General features: G+C 54.7%; 1 protein-coding gene across 1 annotated transcript in view; it reads left to right on the forward strand.

Moving 5' to 3' along the window:
- The window catches only part of ADORA1 (adenosine A1 receptor), a 34,422-nt gene that overhangs the window by 1,816 nt on the left and 10,509 nt on the right, over positions 1-22,097 (forward strand). The gene's annotated exons all lie outside the window — the stretch shown is intronic.

The following is a 22,097-nucleotide window of genomic DNA, read 5'->3' on the forward strand; positions in this document are numbered from 1 at the left end:
TCGCAGTGAGCTCAGGGTGGGAATAAACAGCTCCGCCCGTTCCGGGGAGGTGGCAGGGGCAGAACAGACTGCTGGAGTGGGGTGAGGATGGACGGAGGGGGACGTACCAGGGGCAGAGGAGTGCTGCTTCTCGAGCCAGACCCGGGCAGGCTTCCCGAAAGAACGCAATCTTCGGCTCTCCTGTTCTCTGGCATCTGTGGCCAGCTCCGCCCTCCAGGGCTGTCCTTTGAACCCAAGCAGTCTGATTACTTCTGCCCAGCTCCCACTCATGGGATCTCCGTTGCAGGCAGGAGGAGGGAGAAATTCAGGCACTTGCTTTTACTGTGCCTATTCTGTCCCTAACCCACGTGTGTCTTTGCCAGTCACAGCAGAGGTGCTTGTGCGGTGTCCAGGCAGCGCCGGGGTGGGTGGCCTGACAGTGGCAGCCCTCGTGCGGGTGTCCAGTCCACGACGGGGCCTGCCAGGACATTATCTCGTCGCCAGGCAGTGCCTGGGCCACCGAGTGCCAGCGAATGCCTGGGCGCACTGCCAGGGCTGGCCCGGCCGGGATGCTCTTGTGAGGCGGGCTCGCCCCCTCTTTGAGTCTTGTCACCAATAGGTTCCCTTTCTACCAGGGAGCTCTGGCCATCTCTGGCACCTGCCATCCCCAGAGTCACTTCCATATCTGGGACATGGGGCCTCTGGCCTCACTTGGCAGCTTGCCCGGGGAAGGCCTCGGCGCCCACGCTTCTCCTGTTTGCCTTGCATTTGTGCACATTTACCTTTTCAAAGCTTTTCTTCATGCACCGCCTTTTCCTATTCCCTCCGTGATCCCCTAAGGGAGGTGGAGTAGGAGCTGGGAAAGGAGAAACTTCAGAAAGACCCAGAGGGTCTCCCCAAGCTGGTGGGGAGCACAGCCTAGATTCCGCCGCCCACCTTCCTTCCTGATTTCCCGTCCCCTCCCCCACCCCCCACCATCCCAGATTCTGCGCCTTGCTTACGGCCCTCACACTTTCCCAGGGGAGGGGGGTGAAGATGGCTGCTCAGGGCACAGGGGGAGGCACAGGAGGTGGCCCTGGAGCCCCGCAGGCACAGCCGCAGAGGGGCCTTCATGTTGCCATTAGTCCCAGGTCGTGGCCGGGCTGTGCAGAGGAAGCTGGTCGCAGCCCATTAGAGTGGGCTGGGCCTCTGAGCGGGACCATTACAACAACGTATTGCCACATTAGAAAACTCACACAGACACGCAGATGTAGGAAGGCCTGCTCAAGAAATTCTGTCTGCTGAGCAGATGCCAAGGTGAACCAAAGGCCTGATCCTGCTGTGACGGAGGTCACAGGCCTGCCGAATGTGCCCTACGTGCCCTGTGGGGAGGGGGCTGGCTGTGCCGGCAGGGACTGCAGGCTCGTTCTTCCAGGAGGCAGCTGTGGTTGTTCCTTGCTCCAGCTTCCGGGAGCCAGGGGTCTTGAGGAGCCGCTGCCTTCCGAGGGCCGAGGCAGGTGTGTGCACAGAGGCTAAGAATACAGGCTGGGTTCGAATCCTTGCTGTGCATTCCTAGCCGTGTGACCTCGGGAAAGTCGCTTGTTAACCTCGTGAGGCTTCAATTTCCTCATCTATAAAAGGGGATATTAATAATAGTACCTTCTTCCAAAAATGATTGGAAGAATATAATAAACCCCTATACATAAAACACTTAGTACTATGTAATGCACTCAGTATTATCTGCCAGCCATTCAGTGGTATGTTTATGTTTGTAGCTTTAGTATCATTATTCACGTATGGCTCAAAGTGGGTCTGAATGAGCAAAGCCCTCGCCCCCCACCCCACTGCGCCCTGGTGCTTTCAGACAGCAACACACACGCCCCCACACGCGTGCACATGCGCACGCGCACAAACCCCGCGTTTCCAGGCAGATTTCAAAACACCGTGAAGTTATATTTGTACGTGAACTTGTACTTTTCTTCCCCGGTGGATTGTCACTGTGTCAAGGGCAGTGATCTGAGCAGCAGCAATTGCATTTTGTCCATTTCTGCGAATTCTCCAGAATGCCTCGCCCAGTGTCTGGCACATGGAAGACACTCAGGAAATGTGGACTGAACTGGATGAGTTTTCAGAGCTCATAGGGTTGAGCCTCAGGCAGGCATTCCAGATGTCTAACCTCTAACCTTCTTGCGGGAGACTAGACCGCCCGTGCATTCTTTTTATTTATTTTTTATTTTTTTAATGTTTATTTAATTTTGAGAGAGAGAGAGACAGACAGACAGATAGACAGAACACAAGTGGGGGAGGGGCAGAGAGAGAGAGGGAGACAGAATCCGAAGCGGGCTCCAGGCTCTGAGCTGTCAGCACAGAGCCCGAGGCAGGGCTGAGCCTAAGTCAGACACTTAACCAGCTGAGCCACCCAGGCACCCCATCTGCCCCCTGCATTCTGCTTCAGGTATCTGACCACGGCTGTCCCAGTAGCTCAGGCAGTTCCTTAAGAGCCGCAACCCTGCAGTAGCTTGGGAGGGCCCTGCCCCATGGAGAGGAGTCTCCTCGGTTAGAGAAAGGCTGCTGTGGTCTAGCTCCTAAAGCCAGGATCCTGGAGGCTGGGCTGACGTGATGGGCCACTCCAGGCCCTTGCCCGTCACTGCCAGGTCCCCCTGCAGGAGGAACAGCATGATGCTCCCGGGGCAGTTACAGTCAGCAGGCTGCTGGGCCTGGGGGACTGTCTGTCAGCCAGAGGTCCCCATGCACTTGACTTGCTGCCCTGACAAGCCAGTCGGAGGTAGATGCCTTGGACGCTGGGGAGTAATACTGAGCAAGCGTTGGTGAGACATCTGTGGGGTAGCCGGGTGACAGAGTGAGCTTGGGCCCCTCACCAAGCAAAGCATGGTTCGGTCAGTCAACCACAAATTTTATTTCATTCCATTTGGCAGAAAGCCAAGAAAGAAAAGAAGGTTCACATCCCATAGTGTGGTCCAGTGACAAAAAAAAAAAAAAAAAAAAAAAAAAAAAATTAAAAAGGAAGAAAGAAAAGAAAAAAAGAGATCTCAAATTGTTGATTCATCAATAACCTGTGGTCATTTACATGTGTTTTGCATCCTATTTGCATAGCACCTCCACAGGCCTGGTAATCCACACCCCATTACCCCCCCGAGCTCGTACTTCTAGGGAATCTCCAGTCTTTATCCACCACTCCCGCACCCTGAGTTTCCTTGGTGGCCCTCTGTGGCCTACTCCAGGGGGCTGGTTATGGGAAGGAGTGCCAACAGGGGGGCTCCCCGGCCAAAGCCCTCTCTGTGGGAAGGAGACCTGAGCAAGGGTTACCTGTGGCCAGACAGGCTGGGGTGGGGTTGAAGGGGCGGTGGATGCTTGGGAGTCAGGAAAACTTGAGTCTGAACCTTGCTCTGTTACTTCCTAGCCCTGCATCCTTGGATGAATTATTCAAACTCTCTGAGCCCCCCCCCCCCCCCACCTCATGTGTTAAATGAAGGGACTAGATTTGAGGTCTCTGAGCTGCCTTTTAGCTCTAACTCTGTGGTTCTTCCTTATCACGACTCCTGAGAAGGTTGTGTTTTTTAGTTCCTAATGGGTAGGAGCTAGGCACAGTGCTATGTTTTTTTTACATGCTTCATCTCATTTAATGCTCCTGGCTTCTCGCTAGGAGAGGGCATTGCTGTCTCCACTCTGTAGACACTCCTGTAAACAGGTCTAAGGGGCAGGGAGGTTCAGTAAGTTGCCCTGACCAAATTCTTGTCGCCAGCAGAGACAGGATTTGAATCTGAGCCTGTCTCACAGCCGTCTTTAAGCAGGGAGCCCCTGTGCCTCTTGAATCGGCCCCAGGAAACTATGGGGATTATGGAGGAGTTTCCTCAAGGCTGTCAGTGCGGTGATTTTGCTCCCCCGATCTTTGCCAATGGCCCTCGTGCTGTGCCCGTGCTGGGCGCCTCCCTCTGAGTCCTCCTCACCTTCACTCCAGTGCCGCAGCTGAGCCCCAGGCAGCCCTGCCTCTGTCCACAGCTGGAGGCCTGCCCAACTGGGCTGCTGACCCGGGGAGGCACAGCGGGGAGTGTGGGAGGCCAGCATGCTGGGGCCGGGGAGGAATCTGGTAGATGAGGACATGTTTGCTGTTGGGCATAAAGTTAGCGGGCCTGGGTCTTTCCGGACACCCAGCGTGCCTCCTGTGCGCGTACCCCAGCAGGCGACAGTCTGTGTCCCTGGAGGCCCCGAACAGTTGTTCTCTATGGTGACACTGCTTTCACGGGTGGGGGGGGGGTAGGCCATCTCCAGCTCCCCTGCGGGGTGGGGTGGTCAGAGGCTGAGAGTGGCTGGGGAGAGGAGAGCTGGCAAGCCCTGAAGCCTGACTTCCTCACACTTGCTGAAGGGGAAAGAGAGGCCCGGGGCCCCTGTGTGTTCAAGGTCCGTCAGCCACGATCTCTTTTCCTCTCCTCCGATCCTGACTCTCGCCCCCAGCGTCTGATGTAAAAGGCTGGGGCAGGAGGAGCCCTTGGCAATCGCCTCTCCTGCAAGAACAGAACAGAGAACGCAGCCTCCCCAGGGTCAGTCAGCAGATCAGTGGTGGGCTTAGAGGGGGAAAGTGAAGAGAGAGAGACGTCCCTCTGAGATTAAAAAGGACATTTCTTTGTTTGACCGAGGGCCAGCCTCCAGGTGGCTTATGCTGAAGAGCGTGCTGAGTGAGGGGGGCATAGACTTCAGTTGAGAGAAATCTGGATTCGTTTCAAGGGCGAAAGAAACTTCTCCCAGCTGGCATCAGAACGGCTTCCAGGAGGCCTCTGAGTGCTTTAGGAGTAAGCTTCCCAGGTGTTCGTGCTGCTTGGAAGCAGGGGAATGGCCACGACGTCCTCCCGAGAAGCCCTCTACCAAGGGCCACGGGTGGAACCTTAGAGGCCATGTCCTGACATTTGATACTTAATCTCCAAGCATGAAAGCCATCCATGTTTCCTGTTAAAATGTTGAGACATATAGGAGGGAGTAAAGATGATAAAGTCACCAGTAATTCTACCACCTACGCGTAACTAGTGTTAACATTTTGGTGTTCCAGAGAATTTTTCCATGTGTGTCTATATATATCTGTACCTCTAAATATAGATAGATTATAAATATAACTTTTACACAGTTGAGAGCATGGATGGTTTTATGCCCCATCCCATTTTGTTTACTTAATGCATTATGAGCATTTCCCCACGTCAATAAAAATGATTCTGTAAGAATTTTATGAGGGTAAAAACCGGATTGTCTTTTCGTCCATCTTTTTAGGTTTCGGCTAAAACAGCCCCTCCTCCGGGTGGACTTTTCTGACCTCCTCTCCTCCTGGACCAGGCTAATTTCCTCTGTTAGGCACCTTGCACCTACTTCTTGCCCATCACTCGTGGTCCAGCTGGTTTTTCTGGGCTTGGTAAACACCGAAATGGCACGTGTCCCCGTGCCTGGCACAGAGGAGGCAGGCTGGAAGCACTTTCTGAATAAATGAGTTTCATATTTTATTTATTCATGCTTATATTTTGGGCCATTTGGATCCTAACTACAATGATACCCACAATTCACATTGTTGGTAGGGTCAGGGCCAAGCCTAGAACCCTAGGTGAGCACAGCTTCCAGCCGTCAGGATTTTTTAATTTTTAATTTTTAAAATATTTCCCACCTCCCTTTACTCCACCTCTCCCCACTCCTCCTGCCCAATTTCATGGAAACTGCAGATCCCCAGACGTGCATCGGTTTTCCTCTGCCCATTTGCCTTTCTGGGCTCAGCAGGGCAGGACCGGCTGGGCTCCGGGCCTAGTCCTCGTTGCCTAGTCTCTATTCCTTGAGGCCTGGACATCCTGTTTCTTTGCCCCTTGGTGAGGACAGCTGTCCCCGAGTGGGAGAGGCTTGGAGGGTGGCACTTGCTAGTTGGCTCCACTTGGCAGGGTAGGCACAGAGCAGAGAGGAAGGAGGACAGATGGTTCCTTGGGCTGCGTGAATTACCCCGTCAGCCTCAGTCTCCTTAACTCAAGCCCAGAGGAGGCTGCCAACTGCTGCAGAACGAGAAAAGGCTGGTGGGTAGCCATGGGACGGGAGAGGAAGAGGAAGCAGGTGGGTGAGGGGACCTCGGTGTTCATGGCCCCTTGGAAATACTGGCGTGGGGGTGGGCAGGGAGGCAGAGACAAGGGCCTTCCCTGACCGCAAAGACAAGGAGATGAGGCACCTTTTCCTGCACTGCTCTTCACCCTGGGAGTTTTATCCCCAGCGGGATTAGGGGTATAATGTTAGGGACATGGTGACTTTCATAGATCTATTCCAATTTTTTTTAATGTTGTATTTTATTCTTGAGAGAGAGAGAGAGAGAGAGAGAGAGAGTGTGTGTGTGTGTGTGTGAGCAGAGAGACAGAGTGTGAGTGGGAGAGGGGCAGAGAGAGAGAGAGACACAGAATCCGAAGCAGGCTCCAGGCCCTGAACCGTCAGCACAGAGCCCAATGCGGGGCTTGAATGCACGGACCCTGAGATCATGACCTGAGCTGAAGTCGGACACTTAATTGACTGAGCCTCCCAGGTGCCCCCCATAGATCATAAACTGACTTGGAGCACCTGCCATGTCCCAGGCACTTTGCAGGGCTACCTGTAGATACAAAGATGGGTGGGCTGGGCTGGTCTCTACCTCCATCTGGGGGCTCTTAGCCATTGTTGAACTTGTGGATTCCTACAGACCAAGGTGGCTGAGGACAAACTCCCAACCTGCCTATGGTGGAAGTGGGGGTGTCAGGAGACTGGCACTTGACACCTTAAAGTGCTTGGGTGGGGCCGCTGGACCCTTCTCTACATTCACTCTCTGCAGCCCAGGTCATGTGGCAGAGGCCCTTGAGGGATATCTTCCTGCCACCTGCCTCCAGAACTTCTCTGTCCTTTGAGAGAGTAGGGCAACTGGCTCCTTTTTCTTGTTCTCATGCAGAGCCCTGATCTATTCATTCGTTCATTCATTCACTCATCCATTCAACAAATACTTATTGAGTGCCTCCTATGTGCCAGGTATTGTTATAGATATTCTGGATGCAGGATACGTTCATTAACAAAACAAAGATCCCCCTGGAGTCTGCATTCTAATGGGTTGGAGGACAGATGCTAAGTAATGAACACAGTGCCTAATATGCAGAGCGTTAGAAGGTAGAATGTGCCAGTGGGGGAAGGAAAAGAACAGTCTAAGTGGGATTGGGGATGCCAGGGTGGGGGTGGAGAGAGAGGGTTGCAGTTTTAAATGGGGCAAAACCTTAGAGGTGAGGGACTATGCTGTGCAGATATTGGGAGAACATTTCACACGGAGGAGATACTTGGAGCAAAGGTCCTAGGGAAGGAATGTACCTGACGTATTTGGGGACTGGCAAGGAGGTCTGTGCAGCAGGGGTGGAGTGATAAAGCTGGAGAGTGGTCAGAGATAGGGCTGGAAAGATGATAAGCTACTGGCTTAGAGGCTGCTGGAAGGACATTGGCTTTTATTCTGAGGGAAATGGGGAGCCACTGCAGGGTTTAGAGCAAAGAAGCAACATGGTTTGATTCACTCTGCTGCTGTATTGAGACTGCACTGTAGGGGCGGGCGGGGGACTAGTTAGGAGCTAATCACATGAGAGCAGAGGTAGGTACCCTGAATCAGAATGATGCAGAGATGACAGTGAGAAGTGGTTGATTCTGGATGTGCATGTTCAAAGTTTATTTTTTATTAAGGTAAAATGTTTATATAGTGAGGTGCATACGTCTTGAGCATACAGCTCAATACATTTTTGCATGTTGATATACCTATGTAACCACCACTCTGATCAGTATTTGGAACATTTTCAGCACCCCAGAAGGTTCTCTTGTGTCCCTCCCATGCCCTCTGAAAGGTCACCACTATTCTGACCTTTATCCCCATGGACTGATTTTCCCTGTTCTTGAACTTTTATAAAGGGAAATCACATAGTGATTTGTGTCTGGCTTCTGAAGCTTAAAATTACGTCTGAGAGTCATCCCTATTATTGAGTGAAACAGTAGAATTTTTTTGTGGGTTGGCTGGTTTTTGTTTCTGTTTTTTTTTTCTCATTGCTAGAATTCCACTGTATGAATGTACGGTGACTTGTTAAAATTCCGGATGTATTTTGAAGAAAGGGCCAATGAATTTGCTTATGGATTGGGTGTGGGATATGAGAGAAACAAGAGTCCAGCATGACCCAAGCTTTAGTCCGAAGCCACTGGAAAGATGGAGTTGGCATTATCTAAGGCGGGAAAGGTTGTGGACGGTCCAGGTTTTGTGAGCAATAGAGTTCAGATTTAGACACCTTGAGTCTGGACTGTTGAGCGGGTGGTTGGATGGCTATGTAAGGATGGGGTTCAGGAGAAAGGTCTGGACTGGGGATATAAATGTGAGAGCCATTGGCACGTGGATGGGGTGTAAATCCCCAAGGGGCCGCCATGAGGTCTCCAAGAGCGGAAGAACAGATAAAGAAGAGACGGGAACTGAGGACCAAGCACTGAGAGGCTGGGGAGAAGAGAAGGCTCAGATGTAGGAGGAAAACTCAGAGCCCCCAGCACCCTGGGTGTGGTGTCCCAGAAGCAAAGCTTAGAAAGTATGTCAAGGAGAAGTGAGGGATTGGCTGTTTCAGATGCTGCCGGTGGATCGAGTGATGTGAGGACTGAGAATTACTGTTGGATTTAGCAAGAACAGTGGCAGCGGAGGGGTGGGAGCAGAAAGCTTGACTGGAGAAAGCTCAAGAGAGAAGAGGAAGGAATTGAAGGCAGTTGGCGTAGATTACTCTTTTGAAGAATTTTGTTACAAAAGGATCAAAGTAATGGGGCAGAAGCTTTCAGGCGAAGCGGGAACCAGGCATTTTGTTTTGTGTTGTTTTCTAAGATTGGAGGGGGACCTGGGCACACCCGTGTGCCCCTATCTCACGATCCAGGAGAGAGTGCAAAACTGGCGTTGGAGCCAAGGAGAGAATTTCTGGAGTGCAGGCTTCGTTTCGGCAGCCCGGGTGGGGACAGACACTGGTGGGCTGGCTTCGAGGCGCTTGGAGATGGCCTATCAGGCATGAAGGCAGGGCGTGTGGGTGCGGATGCTGCCAGGTGAAGTTCTCTCCTAGTGTTTCAGCTTTCTCGGTGAAGTGGGAAGCAAGGTCATCAGCTGAAAGGGAGGATGTGGGAGGAGGCAGCGGAGAGAGTAGCAAGCGGGAAATAATTCTCTGGAACTGGGGGAGGGAGTAGACTCGAGACTCTAGTCTAGACTAGACTCTCTATACTCGACTCTAGCATAATTGGAGGCAGCATTCAGGGCCCACCCGAAGTTCACGGTGATGAATTTGAAGCGAGACTCTGGCGCCGTGGCCTTGTGCTTATCACAGGCCGCGTTCAGCAGCACTGGCTCAGGCATGGAGTGGATGGAGAGTCCCTTCCTTCATTTAGAAGTGCCAGACTTTGGACCAGACGTTAGGTGTCTTAATCGTGGTCAAGAAGTTGGCCCTGGTCCCTGGAGCTTAGGAACTGGTGTAGGGAGAGAGCTAGTCCACAGATAAACAAGCAGGTAACTACAATGATAACTTCAGGGGAATTCAAGGAAGGAAGCCCTCTTTCTCCTCTCTGTGGCTGGCTCTGGCTTCTCCAAACCCTGAGTGTGTCCAAAGAGACCCACAGGTGTTCGAGGACTTAGGTGGGGGCCTTGTAGCCCTTGTGGTTCCTGGGCAAGGGTTTGGATTTTATTCTGAGTGCGCTATGAAGCCTCTGAGTGCTTTAAGCAGGGAATGACGTCATCTAAATTACATTTTTAAAAGGCCAGAATTAGCCAATGAAATATTAGGAAATCAAATCCGGTGATAGGTAAAAAGGATAATATATCATAACCAAATAGGATTTATTCCATGTGTGCGAGGGGGGTTTAACACCGAAAGAACTCAATCAGGGTATTCGCCACATTGACGGAAAAAGGTCACCCTGCCTGCTGTGTGGAGGATGGGCCGGAGGGGGCAAGAGAAGACTATAGGAGGTCATGGCTCTGGGGGGAGGGTGGGGGTGGGCAGGGAGTCCAGGAGGCAGTGGAGATGGAGAGAACTGGAAAGATTTAGGGTATGTGAGAGTTAGAACCCACTGGTAATGGATTAGGTGTGCAAAATGGGAGAAGGGGTCAAATATGAGTCCCGGATTTATGGTTGAAGCCATTGGGTAGATGGCGGTGCTGGGTCCACAGAGAAGGAAGAAACTGGGGGGGAGATTCAGACCCTAGTAGATACTCAAGCGGAGATGATATGATAATGGGTCCTCTGGTGGCCTTCTCTCTCACTCATTCCCCAGCTTCCTGTCCTTTCATGTGGCCCAGCAGGTGGGCCCCTTCTTGCCTCACACAGCCTTGAGGAGGGAGCCCCTCGAATACCCAGCAGGCTTCCTGGGTGCCTCCAGCTGCTCCGTCTTCTCACCTCACTTCTTGGGAGGCTATTGGCTTTCTTAGGCTGGAACCATAGCAATAAGCCTGTATGTCTTTGGGAAGGAGACAGCAGACTTGGGGGTTCTTCCTTGCTGCCAGGCTCCATTCAGAATGAGACACAGTGGCTTCTGGGATCGCTAAGGCCCCCAAGTGTCTGTCTGTCCTCAGGCTCCCTTGGGTGCCACTGTCCCTGGAGTCTCTGTGTGCCTCCAGAGCCTCATGTCCCCCCCTCCCCACCCCCCCGCATTGCTGGAACCCACCAGACCTAGCACCATGGATTGTGCGGGTCCCCTGCAGGGTGGTTGTACCTCCCCCTACCCCCCCACAACAGGCTCCTCTGACGGCCACTGTGGGGCACTGAGTGGTGCAGTTTCAGCTACAGCAGCAAAGAGGATAGTAGTCACTAAGCAGTTATCAAGTATCAGCTCTGGCATTCCCCCCCCCCCCCCAACGATGGGCAGAGCGGGTGGGATGGGGGAGCCCCATCTGGGTCTTTCTTCCTGGCCTGCTCGGAGAAGCACGGTCTGTCCTTCCCCGAAGAAAGCGGCCACGGTGCAGCCTGATCTCGGAGGCCACTGGTTTCCGATTCTCCCCTCTCCACCCTGACTAAGGGCCCAGACTACCTCGTGGCAAGTGCTGGTTCTCAGTTCTTTTTTTTCTGTCCCGGCGGAACCAGGAGCTCTGATACGTACCCGCCCAGCTAGAACGGGATCTCACCAGGCAATGAACCTCTCGTGGGGGCACAAGAGGGGAAGGTCTGTTGGACAAAAGCCCCTCTACCCTAGCTATTTGTAATGATCCCCTTTTCGGAGAGGCTTCTCTCTTCCCCTGCTTTAACGGAGCTACGTCAGTGGAACAAAGGGTAAAAGCAGTCTCCCCAGGCAGACGGTTCAGCACTTAGAGCTGTGCCATTTTGGAGTGCTTACTTAACCTTTCTGAGCTTCCATTTCCTCCTCTGCACAAGAGGCTGCTTAATACTTCCTTCTAAAGGTTGTTAGGAGGCCTAGTGATGAGATATGTTAAGAGACTGGCACACAGTAGGCACTCAGGAAGTGGGGGCTGTTACTATCGTCAAATAATCCTAACTCATTTTTCATTTACCGCTTGATGTTATGTGGCCCCTGGGGTCCCACCGGGCTCAGATCTGTGTCAAATGGGTTGTGTGCCCTGTGAGGGCAGGGTGTAGATCTCTCCATCTGTCTTGCTCGTTGTATCCCAGTACCTAACACATGTCTGGCTGGCACCTAGTAGGTGGCCGAGTCAGTGTCTGTTGGGGGAAGGAATGAGAGGATGCTGTCACGGAGGAAGGAAGGCTTAGGGGGGGCAGATGGAGTGGCCACCTGGGGAAGAAGTCGATTGGGTCTTTTGTATTCACTCACAGAGGTACTGGAGCATGAAGGGTTATTTCATTAAAACATTCCCAAGAGATCAGAGGGTGGGGGGCTGGGAGGCAGAGCGGTGAAAGGTCTCACCTGGGCTTACCAAGCAAGCTGGGGAGAGAATCCTGGTCTCCGGACCCCAGCTTGGCTCCCTCTGGTCTCCACGCTCCTGTTTCTATGAGGGGAGGGGATGTGAGCAGCCCCTCCCAAGACCTCCTTGTCCTTCTGAGGGGCCGGCGTCTGAGAGAGAGCTGAAGCAAGGGCTCCCCTGGGGGCCGCTGGCTCTGTAAACGCTCCCTGGGGAGGAAAACATTCAGCGTGTTTGGGGACTCAGCAGACACACCTGCCAAGGTGGCTCGTCCCCTGCAGAGTAAACACAACCCTCCCCAACCCCCACATCATGGGCCTCCTGGGGCTGCCTTGATGACAGTGGCCCCGCGAGGGCTGGGGAGAGACACAGACACCATTCAGAGTGGCTGTGTCCGGCCCCAGGGACTGACAGTCTGGGAGTGAGCCAGGGAGCCAGCTAGGGGTGTGAAGGAAGGCATGACGCCTCTGCCGCCACCACCTGTAATCACGACAGGAAGCCACTGTGGCTTCAGGCTCTTAGTGGGGTATGTGTATTCATATATGCACACCAGGGTTTGTGTGTGCATGTGTGTGCGCGCGCGCATGTGTGTGTGTGCCTGTGTGTGTGTGTGTGCAGGGGGTTGTAGCTTTTTATTTTTATCTTTACAAATAAAAAAAAATAATATCCTAGGCTTCCAAACCTTTCATTCGACCCTGTTTGCTCCCCCCTGCCCCCCCCCACCCCAGCTCACACTCTCTGAGGCCCAGACAAGAGTCCCAGCCAAGGATCTTTCCTGTTTGTGCTCCCCAAGGCCCTCATGCCCCGCCCACCACCATGAATCCTCCCTGACAAAGGAACACAGTTTGTGCGGTCAAGTCAACTAGTGTTTTCTGACGACACAGGTCCTGTCCTCAAGGGCACAGACCTATAGTCTGGGGGGTGAGACATGGTTTACCAGTGGCCACGCAGCAAGAAGCCTGAGTAGGCCTGGCCTGCACCCAGGCACACAGAGCCAAGGTCACTCCCCCGAGCCTGGGATGCTCAGCCCCACCCCTCCCTGTACCTGTGCTTACAACTCACTTTCCCTGGCTCCGGGCCAGTTACTTCTTAACCTGTGCGTCCTTGGAGTCTTAACATCTAAGACCATATCTTAGACACACCCATACACCCCGGGAAGCTGTTTTCTTTTCTCCTCTTGTCTAATTCCTCCTCATTCTTTAATACTCAGCTCAGATGAGACCTCCTCCAGGAAGCCCTCCTTGCTCTACCTTCATGTGCTCACAGTTCTTCTTCAAGGGCTTTAAACACAGCTCTTGCCAAACTGCACGGAGGTAATCTCCGTCACTTGCCTTCGAGCAGTTTGCGGGGGTGGGGGTCCAGGTCTATGCATCTCTGTCCCCATGGTGCCCAGCATGCTTTCTGCCCATTTTTTATTCCCATGACTGGTCCAATGAATCAACGAATGAATGGTAACAGTAGCGAGTGATTCTTGAGCACCTAGAATGTGTGACACCCTACGCTGAATACTTTATATGGACTCCTTAATTTCCACATTTTCTGAGAAGCTGAGGCTCAGAGAGGCTGAACAACACACTGTTGTCACATAGCTGCCAAATGTAACCAGAAGTGTTAAATGAACGGCTGAATGGATGAATGAAAAGATCCGTATTTGAGCCTTGACTCCAACACTTAAGCTGGGTGATTCGGGATAAATCACTTCCCTCTTTGGGTCTCAGTTTTCACATCCATAAAATGGGCCGAATCCCCATCCCTACCACCAAGAGTTGCCGGCGAGACGCCGTTCTTGCAATGGGAGGGGAGAATGGCTCCATTGTTCAGGGGTATGTTGGCGCGGGGACGAATGTGGGGGAGGGAGGGTTACCCCACCCCACCCACCCCACCCGCACCCCAAATCTGCTCTCTGGCCTGCAGTTCCAGGTGCTGCCCAAGGGCTGGCCTGACTGCCCGGCGCTGAGGTAGCAGAAGGAGCTGATGTCTCCTGCAGGGCTGGAGGCGCATGAGGGAAGCGGAGACCCAGAAGCCAGGTGGAGAGCTGCCGCTAGGAGATGAAGAGGGTCAGGAAGTGGGTGCTGCCCGACGCTTGGCAGAGGAGCCAGGTCTGCCTTTGGAGCTGGTGTTGCAAGAGCAAGCCTCTCCCCTCTCGGGCGTCTACCACCTGCTGGAGCTGCCGACAGCTCCTGGCTGCTGTGAGATGGGCCGTGAGATGGGCCCCCGGGCGGTGGCTGGCTGCCGGCAGGCTGGAGGGTGTGCGCCACGAAGAGACTCCCCGACCACACCAGGCGGGAGGCGTGCCTTGAGGTTGGCCGGGAAGGAACCAGCAGTGACTGAAGGTGCAGGCTGGCCCGGGCTTTAACTCCCCGGTGATGGGGCAGCCCCTGGCCCTCCAGGGGTCCGCAGAGATGTCTCCTCCCGCTGCTGGAGTCAGTTAGGCGAGGAGGGGCCTAGAAAAGGCCTGTCAGCACGCGGCCTGGGTCTGAGCTCCGTCTGCAGGCAAGGCTTGAAGGAAAAATGTTCAAGGAAAACACCTGTGAGGAGAATCAAGGACAGGGGGCCTTCTCCTGAACCGGGGGGGGGGGGGGGGTGAGGGACGGGGGGAGAAGCGATTTCCCAGTCTGGCCAGTCCAGAGGGAGACTGGGGGCTGGGAACCAAGAGGCCGACGGGTCTGCCACTTGGACAAGCCACCCCACCTCGCCCCACCTTCACTGGTAGAAAGGACGCGGGCTTCTCGGGGGTGTTACCAGGATCCGCTGAGCGGTGTCCGTGCGGAGTCTGATGAAGGATAGGGGAGCCGAGGGGCACAGAGGCCCGAGTGCCTCGGGAGTCAGGCTGGCCACACTGCCCTCCCAGCCTGGGCTCTGCTACTTACGTGTTCTGACCTTAGGCAAAGACTCTGAGCCTCAGGTGCTGTGTATGAAAATGGAAGTAATAACCTCTTGAGAGGGTGATACGTGAAAACCTAACGGCTCCCTCCAGGGTCATGGGGCTTGTTCTTCCCCTTCCTGCTGTTTGGTGGGACGGGGGAGGATGGATGGATAATGGTGTGTGTGTGTGTGTGTGTGTGTGTGTGTGTGTGTGTGTGTGTGCGTCTTCTGTCTCTGGTGCGATTGGGGTGGACAGCTGACACTCCCATCCACCAGTGTGGCTTGAGGGGTTCCTTTACATGCATGTCAAGGCCTGCCGTCCTTGGGGAGCTCAGCCTTGGGGAAGTGGCAGGCCTGGGAGGCTCAGAAAGCCCTGTGCACAGGTAGGGGTGTGTTCCATCACTGCCCTGGAGAGAGTGTTTGGGCACCTCCCTTCCTGCTCCAGGCTCTTCCGTGAGTGCAGGGACGAGGGGGTCCCGAGGAAGGAGAGGTGCGGGCTGGTGGGAAGGGAGTGCTCGCCCGGGGAGCATCTCCTTGGTGTCAGGAGCAGCACTGAGCGCCTTCTTTGTCAGCATATTTGATTTTATGTAGTCCTGCAAGGCTGCGATCAGTATCATTTTACACATAAAGAAATAAGGAACCGGGGAGGTAGAGTCCCTTGAAAATTGTGACCCAGCTCCTAAGGAGCAACACTTGGATTGGAGCTTGGCGCCTGCCAGATGCCAAAGTGGATGCCACTTGTGAAATACCCACTCCCCACTGCCACTGTGCGCAGGGATTTCCAGACGGGGAACCGCAGCCCCTGTCCTCAGAGAGCTTCTGGGCGGCGATAGACACGGGACACAAGATTTTGCAGACAGCGAGGTGGATGGGCACAGCCTGAGCTAAGATGGCTGAGACTTCTGGGGCAGAAATTGCCAGTGGGTGCAGACCTGGCCTGCCGCCTGGTTTCCTTTAGGCCCTGCCTGCTTTCTCTCAGGCCCCGGGGCCCGCACGTGCTCGTTTGCCTGGCCGCTTGAATCACAAGCGCAGGGAAGCTAAATCTGGAGGCGTTGTCAGCATCAGGGCAGCGGAAATGATCCCATGAGGTCCACAGAGGTGAGAGTGGTGGAGACGGGCTAGAGAGGCCTCCCAGCAGGCCCTGGGCTGGGTCCTGGCGGCAGGGGGTGCTGTGAGGGGCTCAGGAGGATCTCTCTGCCACCCACAGGGAGAGTGCATCCTGCAAAGAGCACTGGGCCCAAGTCAGAGGAACCTGGATTCAGTTTCAACTCAGACACTAGCCAGCCAAGCTGTGGCCTTGGGCACGCACTGAACCTTCCTGGGCCTCAGTTTTCCAATCTGTAAAATGGCAACAGTCTGTTCTTTTTTAACCTGGCAAGCTGTTTGCAACAGGTAGGATCCCTGGCTTCGAAGCGCTTTGCGATGGTGCCGGGCTGTGTCATTATCATGTTGCCAAGGTGGGGAGCGTCTTTATCCTTTCTTCTCCCATGCTGGCTCTTTTCTGTCTGCACGGTGGGGGGAGCTATCCATTAAGAGGAACAGGTCACACGGGTGGCTTTGCGATGAACCTGCAGGGGACTTGTGTTCCTGTTTCCTGTAGGATACAAGACAATGCCTTTCCTTTGTTTCTGGGCTCCTCAGTCAGCCTCTCCCCAAACAAGGGTGTGGGGGGGGGGCTATTCTTGTGCCAGATATTGTGCCGAGTGCCATTGGGTCCTGCCACCCACACCTATTATAGTCTGAGAGGCTCAGACAACAAGGGACACCAAGGGATGAAAGGCTACGGTCCCTAGCCTCCCTTCCCTCACAGCCTCACGGGAACACAGATGTGTGAAACACAAAACACCACCTTTGGAGGCAGCCTGAGCTGCGATTCCAGTTCCGGTCAGCAGCTCTATGACCTTGGGCAAATCACTCCCGGGATGACTGAGAAAAGAGGGAAGGAGGGTCTGTGTGCAAAACTCAATGCCAGATGGTGACAAGGGACACACCGGGAGCTGGGCCCGGCAGAGCTCTGCTCCATTTTACAGACGCAGAAGCCAGGATTCTGTGAGGTGATACAATTTGCTGACGCGGCAAGTTTGAATCTGATTCAAAGGCAGGCCCTCTAATGCCTGTTAAGAGCCTGCTAGGGCTGGGTTAACCTGGAACTTCTCGCTCCCCGGCCAACCGGCCAACCGGTGTGGCTGTCAGGGATGTGAGTACCAGCCTCGGAGGTCGGAGGAAGGGGAGGGGTACGTGGTCGGGCCTCTGCAAGATTTAAATGTTGGGGGCCCGGGGCGCCTGGGTGGCTCAGTCGGTTAAGCGGCCGACTTCGGCTCAGGTCATGATCTCGCGGTCCGTGAGTTCGAGCCCCGCGTCGGGCTCTGTGCTGACAGCTCAGAGCCTGGAGCCCGTTTCAGATTCTGTGTCTCCCTCTCTCTGACCCTCCCCCGTTCATGCTCTGTCTCTCTCTGTCTCAAAAATAAATAAACGTTAAAAAAAAATTAAAAAAAAATGTTGGGGGCCCCCGAAGGTGGACCTTCCAAGTAGCCCAGATCGTCAGCATTGGTATCAGGAAAGCCACTTCGGTGCCCCCAGCCCCACCTCCCTCACCCCTGTGGCGGCAGTGCGTGTCCTGCCTGATTCTTGCCTGGTTGAGTCCCCAAGGCCCATTACTGCCAGCCCTCTGCATCCTCTTTTTCCAGCTCTGAGCACGACGCTTTGAAGTTTTCGTGAATGGTAGATGGGAAAAAAAAAAAAAAGGGCTTTGATTTAATAAGCTTCCTCCTCCCCCACACACATCGTAATGTGAGATTCCGCCATCCAGGGTCGTAGCAGATGTGAGTGATTTACAGGGCTTTGCAGAAGCGGGAGTGACTGAAAATGAGTTTATCGATCAGCCCTCAGAGAAGCTGCCTCGCCGGGCCCCTGCTCTGGGACGCTGCCAGCAGCTCTGGCTGCTCTGTGCAAAGGACAGGGGTGCAGGGCAGCTCCCTGCAGAGCAGAGAACAGGCTGGGCCCCACCTCCTCCCAGGGCTGGCAGTGAGGAGAAGGGCTGGCCTTGCAGCAGAAGGAAGTGTGGTTAGACTCTTGCTACAACTATCGAATTAAGTGGCTAAATGTACTGGGCTGGGTGACAGAAGCAGGACCCAAGCATGAAATCCTGAGGATCCCATAGCAGGTGCCTGATCTGTGTGTGCTTGGTGCAGGCTCTTCTGTCTGCTGGGAGGGAGCAGGCTTCCTCTGACCCTCCCTCCAACTTTATCCACACTTCTTCTTTTTTTTTTTTCCAATGTTTATTTATTTATTTTGAGAAAAAGAGGGAGAGAGAGAGAGGCGGAAACAGAGAATCCCAAGCAGGCTCTGTGCTGCCAGTGCAGAGACCAAAGCGGGGCTCGAACTCATGAACCGTGAGACCATGACCTGAGCCGAGATCAAGAGTCGGATGCTTAACCGACTGAGCCGCCCGGGCGCCCCTGACTTTATCCACATTAAAAGTGATTATTGGGGCGCCCGGGTGGCGCAGTCGGTTAAGCGTCCGACTTCAGCCAGGTCACGATCTCGCGGTCCGTGAGTTCGAGCCCCGCGTCGGGCTCTGGGCTGATGGCTCGGAGCCTGGAGCCTGTTGCCGATTCTGTGTCTCCCTCTCTCTCTGCCCCTCCTCTGTTCATGCTCTGTCTCTCTCTGTCCCCAAAATAAATAAAAAACGTTGAAAAAAAATTTTTTTTAAAAAAGTGATTATTGACATGGTCGGATTAATATCTACTGTGCTTGTAACTGCTTTCTATGTCATTAGATTTGTTCCTTATTTCTTCCACCTGCCCCCTCTTTTTCAGCCTTCTCTGGTTTTAATTGAGCGTTTTATACGAATCCATTTTCCTTCCCCGAATATTATTGGGTGCCTACCGTGTGCCAGGCACCGCGGCAGCTGCTAGGACACAACACTGAAGCAGACCTGGGTGCTGCTCTGGGGGTACTTGGGGTTTTATGCTCCAGAGGAAAACAAAGAATTCAACTTATTGTCCCATGTGGGGAGGAGGAGGGCGTCAGGCTCCAACTGTGACCCAGGAGAGCCAACATCCTACCTCCTGCCACGTGCTGTTCTGCAAAAGGGGATCTGTGCCCTCCCTGAGTCCACCCGGGGGAGTGTGGGTGCAGGTGCCCCCCCCCTTCCACTGCTTCTGGGGCCCCCCCAGCTCATTTCCGTGGCTGGGGCAGAATAGAGGGGGCCACCTGAGCCAATGCAGGGTGGGGGGCTGGCGGGGCTCAGGGCCAGCGGCTGTTGCCCCGTTCTCCCCCGTGCGCTGTTGACTGGGAAGGACTGGAGTCTGGGCTGGGCCTGGCCGGGGACTTGGCCGTGTGGGGCTCGGTGAAAATGTACACGTGCAGTGAGATACACGACAAACAAAGCACCGGGAGATGCCGACCAGCAACCGTGGAAAACTTCTGGGGTTCTCACTGCTGTTATTTGAGCTCCAAACCCCACTGAGCTGGATGTCCGTGGGGAGAAAGGCCAGGACCTGGGGGGAACACACAGCTCCTTCCAGGTCCTAAGAGCAGTCCCGCTTTTGGATGGTGAGGCAGCAGAAGGGACTGGAGTTAGACCTGGGAAGGATTTCCTGACACAAAAGCAGAGGCTCTGGAGTGGAGGCCTGATGGTGGGAGTGGACTCTGGAAAGGTTTCCAAGGTGGAGAATTGCCCCTGCCCTCTCGGTCCTCCCACATCCTGCCATCTGTCACATCTTTTCTAGAGGAGAGGGCTAGAGGCTCTGAACGTTAGGAAGCCCCCTGGGAACAGTTGCCTCCCCAGGACGAGCATCCCCGTCTCCTAGGCTGGGGAGGGTCTGGCAGAGGCATTGCCTGTGACTCCAGACTCAGCCACGGCGCAGAAGGCCTGTCTCCTGGGTCCCAGCTGGGCTACTGCCTTTGGGAGGCTCTGGAGTCTGCATGGGATCTCCCTGGCGGGGGTTACGTTATGGTCCCTTGATGGACATAGGCTTTGAGGCAGATGCTGACTATCCCGTGGCTTCTAGGCCAGGAGATGCTCAGAAGGGAGGAAGGAGAAAGAACGTGGGCTCCTCCTGAGTCTGCCCTGCCGCTGTCTGCAGTCTCCACACGGGCCACTTCCCCCGAGAGAGCTTTACTGGGCCCAGCTAGGGAGTATGGCTCCTCCAGGGCCCTGTGTGGGGTTTCGTGCTGGGCTGAGCAAGCTCCCACCCTCCCCTGCCCCCTCCCCACCCCAGGCAGATCAGGGAACACAGACTAATTCTGTACCAAGGTTGAGTTAGGTGGGAGAGCTCCTGCAAAGAGAAACTAGAAGCCATGTGGCCAGTCTTCCAAAATGAAGCAAGCAACTTTAAAAAAAAAAAAATTTTTTTTTTTTTTAACGTTTATTTATTTTTGAGACAGAGAAAGACAGAGCATGAACAGGGGAGGGGCAGAGAGAGAGGGAGACACAGAATCAGAAGCAGGCTCCAGGCTCCGAGCTGTCAGCACAGAGCCCGATGCGGGGCTCGAACTCACGGACTGCGAGATCGTGACCTGAGTCGAAGTCGGACGCTTAACCCACTGAGCCACCCAGGTGCCCCAGCAACTTTTTAATCTGTGTCCCTGCAACCTGCTTTGTATCTCTTTAGGAGCTGACCGTATCTTCCAGTGGAGTCAGGGGTGTCCCCTGGGTGGTGAAGTGATAAGGTGAGGTGACAACGCTAGGCCCCAGCTGCCACTATTGACCCAGGGCCTAGACAAGTTAGCGCACCAGCCCCGCGGTCACAGTGAGCCAGCAAAGGGCGTCTTCTCAGGAAGGCCATTGTGCCGAGGACAGAGCTGAGGCTCCAGTCGTTACTTGCTCAAGGCCACGAGCTGTTAACTGGTGGAGCCGCAGCGTGAACTCGTTCAACTCATTCAACAGAGTGAACTCTGACTCTGCAGCACACTTCATTCATTCACTTACTCCTTCACTCACCCCACACACACGCTTCTCTTTCTGGCCTTTGTCACTGCCCATCGTCCTGTCTGTGGGGCACATAGCTAGAACACGAAAGCTGAGGGGAGGAACTCCCTTCTGGGAGACTGTGGTGCCTCACCCCCACGGCCCTCGGGCCCCTCCTACCCGCACTGGGAGAGGAGTTTGGGTCTCAGGCCCCCCCCCGCCCCTCCAGCCCCGCTTTCTGTTAGCGCCAAGCTCAGCTCTCTATATAGGATGATCGAACGCATTCCAGACGAGGGGGCACACCGTGCAGAGCTTGGGAGACATCTGGCTTAGTCCCACATCATCTCGATTGAGGACACAGATGCCCCAAAGGGGAGGCGTCTCACCCAGACCAGCTCACTCCCAGCAGAGCCTGGACGGGAACCTCTCTCTCCTGACCCACACCACAAGGAAGGACCCCAAGGGAGGACTCTGTCTCTTTTGGGGTCCTGAGGTTGCTGCCACGCGGACAGGCAGCATGGGCCCCTCTGTGCCCTCGAGCCCAGGGTGGTGCGCACGTTCCCAGGTCCCTCCTGCCCTGCCCCGCTGATGTGCCAGACACACTGGAAGATTCTTGGCTGCCTCTTGTCAGTGGCCACTGTCTGAAGAGGCCAGAGAGGCCTGTGGAAATGATCCCATCAGGTCCCTCTCCCCAGAGGCAGGTCTTTCCACTTCACTGGAAAAGGAATTTGGCCCTTCACCACCACGGTCGTCACAGTAAAGGCCTCGCTGCACCAACCACTCACAGGCCATTAAATCCGTATGCAGACAGGGTGGGTTTTTCCGTCCCACCCACCAGATGAGTCAGAAAGTCACCCTCGGCAGGTGGGGCCATTTGGCCTTGGTCTTTTTGCCATCCTGGCCTTACCTGACAGCAGGAGAGAATTAAGTCTCAGAGCAGGAAATGGCCAGGAATGCCGAGGTCTGGGTCCGGTTTCCCCGGTTTCCCCGAGCTGACTGATCAGGTCAGACCCCCTCCTTCTCCAGGGCCACCCGGTCACTGGGATGTGGGGCCACACCTGGCCTTGGGAGTCAGAGAGCTGCTTCCCATGGTGGGTGGGGAGGAGGTGACTGCATCTCAAAATCACCCAGGGCATCGTGTGTTCGGGAACATTCCGACTCACCCTGGGCTGGGGGAAAGGACTGAGGACGGCAGGCAGATGTACTTGGAAAACGTGCCTCCTCCGAATCAGAGAACCCTGCTCCCTACGCCCTACCCCCTGCAGCCGCCTTTGCAGCTCTGACAAATCCAGACCCCTCTCTGTAAGGATCAGGGAAGGCACACCCACAGAGAAGGGGTGCTTCGTGGGGTGGCACGCAGGCCTGGGGCAGGACTGGTGATGCCAGCTACACGTGCAGCCTGTGAGCCTGGGCTTCATGCCGGGAACTGCGGCCTTGTGTGTTTCGGCAGGGGCTGCT

This window comes from Herpailurus yagouaroundi, unplaced genomic scaffold (assembly GCF_014898765.1).
Source record: "Herpailurus yagouaroundi ecotype Mexico unplaced genomic scaffold, PumYag 308, whole genome shotgun sequence".
NCBI lineage: Eukaryota > Metazoa > Chordata > Mammalia > Carnivora > Felidae > Herpailurus > Herpailurus yagouaroundi.